Genomic DNA, 9949 nt, shown 5'->3' with positions numbered 1-9949 from the left:
GGATTTAGGTTTGAGGAGGCCCTAAGCTACTGAAGGTAATGGGGCCCTTTATATGTCCAGCTGCCTTTGTCAACAACAAATTGTCACTGTTTTTTTGTGTTGAATATATGGTATATGGTAATTTACGGACCTAATAGGTATCTAAGGGACGCGAGTGGCACTGTGGGTTAAACCACAGAACCTAGGACTTGCTGATCAGAAGGTCGGCGGTTCGAATCCCCACGACGGGGTGAGCTCCCGTTGCTTGGTCCCTGCTCCTGCCAACCTAGCAGTTCGAAAGCACATCAAAGTGCAAGTAGATAAATAGGTACTGCTCCGGCGGGAAGGTAAACGGCATTTCCATGCGCTGCTTTGGTTCGCCAGAAGCGGCTTAGTCATGCTGGCCACATGACCTGGAAGCTGTATGCCGGCTCCCTCGGCCAATAAAGCGAGATGAGCGCCGCAACCCCAGAGTCAGCCACGACTGGACCTAATGCTCAGGGGTACCTTTACCTTTACCTAAAGCCACTGGCACATACAGAATGCAGGCAACCAATATACAGAAATGAGCAAACCAGTGATAGTATAGGGAATAGGCTAGCAGGCGGGGCCCATTACTTAGAGGAGCCTACACAACACAAAACACTGTTGCTCTATGTACGCTTTATTTTATTTGTTTTTTATCTTATATTTTGGAAATGTATATCCAGTTTGTTTGTTTTCCTTTACATTTTTTGCCCCCCCCCCCCAAGAGAGTGGGACCCTAAGCTATAGCTTATACATAAATCCGGCACTGATCAGGCTTCACCCTCCCCTTCCCAAGTCTGCTCAGACTAGTCCACAAGGTGAGGCTCCTCCATCGCCAGGGCATGAATGTGAGTGACCCATTTCTTCATGCTATATTGCAGAGAGGACACGTACTGTATTGGGGAAAGTGTCAGCGAGAAAGGTTGTGTGGGTTTACAAAATCTGTTTGTTTTGTTTTTTAAAAAAGGAAAGAACCCCCTCCCCCAACATTTCCAGGACTCGTTTCCCTACACAACGAGCATTTTCAAAGGCTTCCGCAGCGCCTCTGATGCAAAGGTAAATGGAAGCATGTTCATTTGTTGAATGGGTAAAGAAAAACTAAGAAGAGAGCCGATAAGGAAAGCTGGATTCTGGAAGGCGGCTGTACGTCCCAATTATAGATGAAAGCTCAGAGGCTGTGCTAAGATGGGACTTGAGGTCTCCATTAATTATAAATAAATTATCTACACTTATCGCCGAAATGAAATTTCCAGATAAAACTTTACGTTTGAAAGTACATCAGCTGTATAAATATTTATGCAAGCAACCTCCCTCTCCCTCCCTCCCTCCCTCCCTCTCTCTCTCTCTCTCTCTCTCTCTCTCTCACACACACACACTCTGCAAAGTATGCAAGAAAAAGAGAAAGCGCATGCGGGTTTCCTTAAGGTTAAATTTTTCAGAATCGTAACTGCAGGAATTGAAGCCCTCTAAAAAGCTGGAGGTTACGCAATAACAAACATGCACTCTGCACATGCTCGGGTGTACTGTTTAAGCCGCTTGCAGTCACAAATAAAGCCCATTCCAAGAATTGAATTATTGCCTAGGTATCTTTGATTAGAGTCCTGAGAACTACTTCCAAAGCATATTCTGGAGGTTTCCATCTTGCATTGAGCCCAAAGCTTAATTATTCTGTTATTAGTAGAAATCCCACTAAATGAATGGGAGAGAACAGAGTAGACACTGATCGTAGTTCTGGAAAAAAGCCACAATTCTGGGTCTTACAAAGAACTTTTTCACATAGGTTGGTAAGAACTGCAAAGTATTCTCAGGGCCAAGCACGATGGGACAGGGCAGGTATGTGTGAATGAGTTCTGTTTCCTTGTAAATAGGAAGTTGGGGTATTTACATGAAAAGAAGAATATAGGGGAACAAAGTGAGTATCTCCCCCTCTTTTCACCGCAACTTGGTGCAGGTTCCCAACCAGTGCTATTTTTCTAGAAAAAGAGGTGCTGGAACTCACCATGAACACCATTCTGAAGGAAATGAGTGCTCTGAGTCAGCCCTGAGTGCTCACTGGAAGGACAGATCCTGAAGCTGAGGCTCCAATACTTTGGCCACCTCATGAGAAGACTCCCTGGAAAAGACCCTGATGCTGGGAAAGATGGAGGGCACAAGGAGAAGGGGACGACAGAGGACGAGATGGTTGGACAGTGTTCTCGAGGCTACGAACATGAGTTTGACCAAACTGCGGGAGGCAGTGGAAGACAGGAGTGCCTGGCGTGCTCTGGTGCATGGGCCACAAAGAGTCGGACACAACTAAATGACTAAACAACAAACAACAAGGAAAAGCGGGACATTCCAGGATCAAATAAAAAACTGGGATGGCTTCTCTAAATCAGGGATGTCCCTGGAAAATAAGGACACTTTACTTTTCGCTGTCCAATTTGCTCCCATGACCAATTTTACCTCATGGATCTCCTGTATGAACTCCTTATTTACACAGAATCTCATGTAAATCTCATATTCTGCTGGCCTGCTAACTGGCTTAGAGGAATTCTAGCATAGCTTCTGAAGGAGGGACCAATTCAGGTTAAGGCAACTCCCTTGGGGACACTTCTCCTTCTGTGATCCAACTGCCAGGCACCTTACTGGACAGAAAGAAACCTACTAATGCTATTGACTCAGGAGACTGAGGAAGTCTGGTCAAGAAGTCTAGGCTACAGGACTGAAAGGAAGAATTCAGGCATATTTAAAATCCAGCCTACTTTCTTCCCCGCCACCCACCCGTTCTCCTTTTGAAGCTCTGCTTTGAAGGTGGATAATTAAAAACGGTTTCTTAAGTCTCATGAATTCATTTGGCTTAGTTACACACACACAAAATACCACTTTGATACCAGCTTGTAACTCTCACGGCTGCCCCCACATAATCCTGGGACTTGTGATGTGGTGAGGGTGCTGGAAATTGAGTACCAGAGATTCCCTAACCTCTCCCTGAGGACAGAGATTCACTGTTAAAACAGTTCACATCTTAAGTGTGAACTGAGGTAGGCCTCCGTTCAAGAACGTCTAGCATCTCGGCTTGCCAAATTAAACAACGAGCATACACAGTGTCACGGTCCGGTTCACGGGTGATCGAAGTCCCGGCTGGGGACGTCGGGACCAGGGGCAAGATGGCGGGGTGGGGGCAGGAACAGGAGTCCAGAAGCCAGCAGGCAGAAAGCCAAGAGTCCGAGGGTCAGAGAACCGGGAGTCCAGGAGTCAAGAAGTCAAGGGTCCAAGGATCAAGAAGCAAGGGGTCATGAAGTCAGGGGCCCGAGGATCAAGAAGCAAGGAGTCACAAAGTCAGGGGTCCGAGGATCAAGAAGCAAGGAGTCATGAAGGCAGGGGTCCGAGGATCAAGAAGCAAGGAGTCATGAAGGCAGGGGTCCGAGGATCAAGAAGCAAGGAGTCATTAAGGCAGGGGTCCGAGGATCAAGAAGCAAGGAGTCATGAAGGCAGGGGTCCGAGGATCAAGAAGCAAGGAGTCATGAAGGCAGGGGTCCGAGGATCAAGAAGCAAGGAATCATGAAGGCAGGGGTCCGAGGATCAAGAAGCAAGGAGTCATGAAGGCAGGGGTCCGAGGATCAAGAAGCAAGGAGTCATGAAGGCAGGGGTCCGAGGATCAAGAAGCAAGGAGTCAAACACAGGAAGGCAGGGAGTGTGTTGCTGTGGCAAAGAGCCAAAGGGAATTGCTGACCTTATATCCCTTCCCGGCTCTTGCCACCAGGTCCTGTGAGTTACCAATTGGCCTCGCCTGTGAGGCCATGCCTTGCCTCTTCAGAACAAACTTAGGAAGGCTCCAGTCCTGCAGAGTCCTATTGGTCACAGGGCCTGGCTCCTGCACGCACACCTGACACACAGGGCAAGTGGGGTCTGAGATTTCCAGAGCCACCCTGACCATCTCTCCTCAAAGTTCGCTCAACTGAGCTGCCCGATTTCAACAGATTGCTGCTCCTTCTGCCCACTAATCTACCCGCCCAGGGGTGCCAACTTGAATAAAATATTGGGGGTGGGGAGGAGGCACAGGTAAGCTCTGCCAACCAGGAGTTAGAGGAAGCCGGAACCAATGACAAGACAGAGACAACTAATTCTAATTTCATCCTCCTCTTCCTCGTTAATGGCAACCCCGAGACGAAGAAGCAGCAAGAAGCTTCCAGTCAGTGTCCTTCCTTGAATTATATGCAAGCAAAATGGCGGATGCATCAGGGCTCACAGACAAGGGGGGGTGGTGGAGCAGCACCCTCTCTGCCCTAACAGACCAGCTCCAGTGGTTGGCATATTGCTGCCACAGAATTTAAACATTTATGGAAACAGAAAAGATAGTTTTCTAAGTCCTCATTGTTTGCAGCACACGTGCTGAGGATTCGAAAACCAAAGTCACGGGCAAAATGTCTGCTCCACTCCAACTTACTGTTGGCCAAAATGTCCAGACCCTCCGAGTGTCCCTATTTTCCAGGGACAGTCCTGGATTTACAAAAGCAGTCCTGGTTTCTGATTTGATCCCGGAATGTTCCGCTTTCCCCTATTTTTGTTGGAGAGTATGGAAACTGCGGGAGGCAGTGGAAGACAGGAGTGCCTGGCGTGCTCTGGTCCATGGGGTCACGAAGAGTCGGAAACGACTAAACGACTAAACAACAACAACAACATGGAGATATGTGACCCCACTATACAGTGGTACCTCGAGTTAAGTACTTAATTCGTTCCAGAGGTCCATTCTTAACCTGAAACTGTTCTTAACCTGAAGCACCACTTTAGCTAATGGGGCCTCCTCCTGCTGCCGCCGTGCCGCCAGAGCACAATTTCTGTTCTCATCCTGAAGCAAAGTTCTTAACCTGAAGCACTATTTCTTAGTTAGCGGAGTCTGTAACCTGAAGCGTATGTAACCTGAAGCGTATGTAACCTGAAGCATATGTAACCTGAGGTACCACTGTACAACCTTTAGAAGACATCTGAAGGCAACCTTGGATAGGGAAGTTTTCGAATGTTTAATGTTTTATATACATGTTGGAAGCCGCCCAGAGTGGCTGGGGCAACCCAGCCCAATGGGCAGGGTATAATTAATTATTATTATTGTTGTTGTTGTTGTTGTTATGGAATAGGACATCTCTCTTTTCATCGGAGAACTGTTGGAGGATATGAATGTCAGGGGCATGGCTTCCAGTAGTCAGTGAGGGCAGCTTTCAGAGTTTTGCACAATTTCCTGTTTCACAGATCTTTATTCCCAATGCCTTAGTCTCCGTCCCATCCCCACAATCAATATATAAACAAACAGGACACAAATAATACAAGCTAAATGAGGAATTTCGGTCCCTTTACACAGAATTAGGATTGTTTACAAGGAAGGCCTCTAATAGGCAAGCGGTGTGGGTATACTCCGGGGATCTCTTCCACAAATGCCTGCTTTCCTTCCCTCCATGTTCCAAACCTCTCTGGTACCTTTTATTTTCTCCTCAGCAAAGCTGTTATCAGAATGGTGCAGCGAGGAGAAAAGCTTAGCTTCCCTCTGATACAATCAATAATGCCAGAAGACTTCATTACAGCTGACCTCTATTCCTATCCTTCCCAATCCGATCAGGCATGCTGACTGAGAAACTACAAACTTATTTTGGGGTGGCTGTTCTTTCCTTTCTTCCGCTGCCTCATTCCAGGTCACAGTTTGCTGCAACTTTTTAAAGAAAATTAACTCCATGCACGTATTAGCAAGAGAGGTTTCAAGATGGAGTAGAACAAGGGCAGCCAATGATGTTGCTGGATTCCAGCTCCCATAATCCCTGACCACAGGGACATGCAGGCCAAGGGCTCATGGGAACTGGAGTCCAACGGCTGGTCAGCTCCACGGCGGATACCTGCGGTCTGATGTGGATAATCGAAGACTGGAAAAGTTATAAACCAACACTGACAGATTTGCACATCCCTAGTAGAGAAGTAAGCCAGATTGATGGGATGGCTTTCTGTTGGACATGCAAGTTTTTGAATTTTACAGGACTGAACCATCCAGCAGTATTGTCAAAAGCCCTGTGCAATGCAAGAGCTCTTCAGAAGAACTCTTTGTTTAATATTTCAGATATTTTAGGCCATGGCTCTGTTTTTTGGGGACTAGCAAGATCTTAATATAAATCAAGCCCTGCATAGATAGATGTCCCAATTTGGTGGGTCTAGTCTTATATGACACTTGCAAGACCCATGCACCAACACTGGGTCTCCATTCTGATTGGTCCTGTGCCAGGGTCTACCCAGTGGAAAGTACAGGCAATTTCCTGCCTAGAATGGCAGAATTCCAGTAACTCCAGTTTAATCAGGAACGTGGCCTGAGAAAATTGGGTTGTCCCCTCCGATGTTTTCTGAATTGCAGCTCCTCTTCCCCAAGCCTATCCCAATTCCCATGACATTTTCTTGCCTGAGGTGGAGCAGAAAACAACATGAACATGTGTAGATCACAGCGCACCCAGAGCTGGCCAAGTTATTTTGGCCCTTGAGGCAGAAAACCCAAGCACCTGTCTTGCTTTCCTGGCAGCAAAAATCCAACACTAACAAACTGAATCGCCGACAATCTGCTGTCCTTTCACAACACCGAAATCAGCAGCCTGAGAGGGTCACCTCACTAATAGCAGGTCTAACCCCACACAGAACAAGTAGTTCACATTTTATGTTAACAGGCAAGGAGGAGGGGATTACAATCAAGAACACTCTCAACGACATGCCCAGAGGAAGAGAGGGTGGAACATGGCTACATTCTCACTTCAAGACAGCAAAACAACTGAAAACCCAATCTATCCACACCCTCCCTAATTTTCTTTCAACCCTCTCCCCAACTTTGCTGTTGCTGTGAAGAACATGCTCTTGATTTCCTGAAGGTTACCTCTGCCTTCGGGGCTAAGAAAATGTCAAGCAAGCCGATTCCACGACTGCTCCAGAAATAACCGTTTCCCTGAAGAATAAACCTAATTTTATTTTATATCATAACTTTGAACAGCCACTACTGGGCATTCGAGTAGCTCCCTCCATTCTTCTCATGATGCTAAAATGGAAATCTGGGTGTATCAGGCATGAGCGACCTAAAAGGAAGATTATCCTTGGATAACATTAAAAATAAATAAAAAGGGGATATGCTCTAAACATCAATTACCCCATGCACAGAGTTCTGTTTGTTGGGGAAAAATAGTAGAATTCTGGCGATCTCATTGGATAGATTTCTGAGGTAAGTGACATATGCCAGCGATAGCAGATAGCAACTGAAGACTTCCCAAAGGCGGAGAGCAATCGGGTGCTGAGCAACTCTTGGTCTAGGCCAGCCTTCCCCAAGCTGGTGCCCTCCAAAAATTTTAGACTACAAATTCCATCAGCTAGCTGGGGTAGATGAGTGTCAGAAGTCCATAACATCTGGAGAGTGCCAGGTTTGAAAAAGCTGACCTAGGTAATGAAGAAGCTGGATGTAGCAAAGCCTAGCTGGGAGATACCAGTTAGGGACAAGATGATCCATCAGCTAGCTCTGCTCTTTGCCTTTGAGAGCCAGTGTGGTGTAGTGGTTAAGAACAGTAGACTCGTAATCTGGTGAACCAAGTTTGATTCCCCGCTCCTCCACATGCAGCTGCTGGGTGACCTTGCGCTAGTCACACTTCTCTGAAGTCTCTCAGCCCCACTCACCTCACAGAGTGTTTGTTGTGGGGGAGGAAGGGAAAGGAGAATGTTAGCCGCTTTGAGACTCCTGAAGGGGAGTGAAAGGCGGGGTATCAAATCCAAACTCCTCTTCTGCTTCTTCAATAAATATGTCATCTGTTTCTGCCAGGATCTGTCCAAAGGTTTCCTTTTCAGACAGGCTAGAATCCCAGCAGCTCTGATGATACAAATTAGAGGTAAGCAATAGCATCCCCCTACAATCTTTCTCCGATGAAAATAGGGACGGCCAATTGAGGAAAAGCAGAGCATTCTGGGGTCAAATCAGAAACCAGAATGGCTTCTGCAATTCCAGGACTGTCCCTGGAAAATCAGGACACTTGGAGGGTATGCAGTAGTTAATTCCTTATAAAAGAGGTGTTGCGGGTCAGATCTTTAAATCCCTAAATGGCCTCGGCCCAGTGTACCTGAAGGAGTGTCTCCTCCCCCATCGTTCAGCCCAGACACTGAGATCCAGCTCTGAGAGCCTTCTGGCAGTTCCCTCATTGCGAGGTTACAGGGAACCAGGCAGAGGGCCTTCTCGGTAGTAGCGCCCGCCCTGTGGAACGCTCTCCCATCAGATGTCAAGGAAATAAACAACTATCTGACTTATAGAAGACATCTGAAGGCAACCATGTTAAGGGAAGTTTTTAATGTTTGATGTTTTATTGTGTTTTTAATATTTTGTTGGGAGCCACCCAGTGGCTGGGGAAACCCAGCCAGATGGGGGGGTATAAATAATAATTTTATTATTATTATATTATTATTATTATTGAAGACACATTATGCTTCCTTGCCCCATAGTTCATCTCTAACACCTGACGTGCGGAAACAGACTGGTCATTGGTCAGAAAAGGAATGGCATTTGGCTCTTGCTCAGAGGCGTAATAATGTCTTGGTTCTAACCACAATAGCAGGTTCCAGGGCAAAGTCTTCACGGCCCCTGCCTCAAATAAGCCTTGACAGCAAGTGATGGGGAAGAGGGAAGGAAAGGCGAGGAATAATGGAAGGCTGCAGAGCAGCATTCTATCCAGCTGCACTCAGGGTGCCCCACTGGCTGTTTATGTGCCATTCTCCAGAGCTTAGGCATTACGAAGCGGTCACCTTTGGTAACAGGCCACTGTGTACCCCATGCTTGGGCGGCTGGGAAGAGTATCTCATTTCTTCCTCAATTAGCTCCTGATTAGCACCATCCCTTGGCCCCCGGCCAGCCTCCATTTAATGCACCATTAATAATTCATTTCTCAGAGAGCAGGAAGACAAAGAGAGAAGGGCCTGGCTAGGACCGCGCTGGAAGATCAGATTGTCACCAGAACAGGAAATGTAGTCACGGTGCTGGAGAAAGGAGCAGAGAAAAAGTTGGCTAGGGACAACCAAGAACTGCTAAATGTTTAGTCGATATTAAGAACACTAACTGAGAAAGGGAGGCACAGAAGCTGGTTATCTTAACCTCATGGAGGGAAATCTGGCAAAGATTTCCTCCATAAATTTATCCTTCTATTGGAAAACAGATACCGTATTTTTTGCTCTATAAGACGCACCAGACCACAAGACGCACCTAGTTTTTGGAGGAGGAAAACAAGAAAAAAAATATTCTGAATCTCAGAAGCCAGAACAGCGAGAGGGATCGCTGTGCAGTGAAAGCAGCAATCCCTCTTGCTGTTCTGGCTTCTGGGATAGCTGCGCAGCCTGCATTCGCTCCATAAGACGCACACACATTTCCCCTTACTTTTTAGGAGGGAAAAAGTGAGTCTTATAGAGCAAAAAATACGGTACTCAGACACTGTAGCGCTTAATGTCGCTTTTCAGCTAGGAAAAGTACGGAAGCTTTTTTCGTTCATCTGCCTTGAGGGGTGGGGGAAAATAAATATCAAGTGATTTTCAAGCAAACAAAATAATTATCTGCCATTGTAGCAGGGTGTCAAGAATTTCACTAGTGTACCTCCATGGGTAGCAGTGAAAATGACTCACAAACTACTCAAGAACATACTAAAAATTTCTCTCCTCTGAGCACTGACATCCTCATATGGCACTGACTTAAGATACTGAACCTGCAAAAATACCGCCTTATTAATCAAATACAAATCCAGAAGAGAGATCTCAATGGTAGACCTCCTGCCTTAACTCTCGGCAGACATGCAATAAATGAAAGAGGAGGAAGACATGGAAAAACAGGTGCACATGTTCCTATGATGCTTACCTGCATCCGCAAGCACAGCAGTTGGCAGGTCCTGTTGGGTGACATCTGGATTTCTCATGCACACTTTGTGGT

The sequence above is a fragment of the Podarcis tiliguerta genome (genome assembly GCF_965153285.1).
Source record: "Podarcis tiliguerta genome assembly, chromosome: 13".
In the NCBI taxonomy this organism is placed as follows: Eukaryota; Metazoa; Chordata; class Lepidosauria; order Squamata; family Lacertidae; genus Podarcis; species Podarcis tiliguerta.
This window is presented reverse-complemented; position numbering follows the sequence as displayed.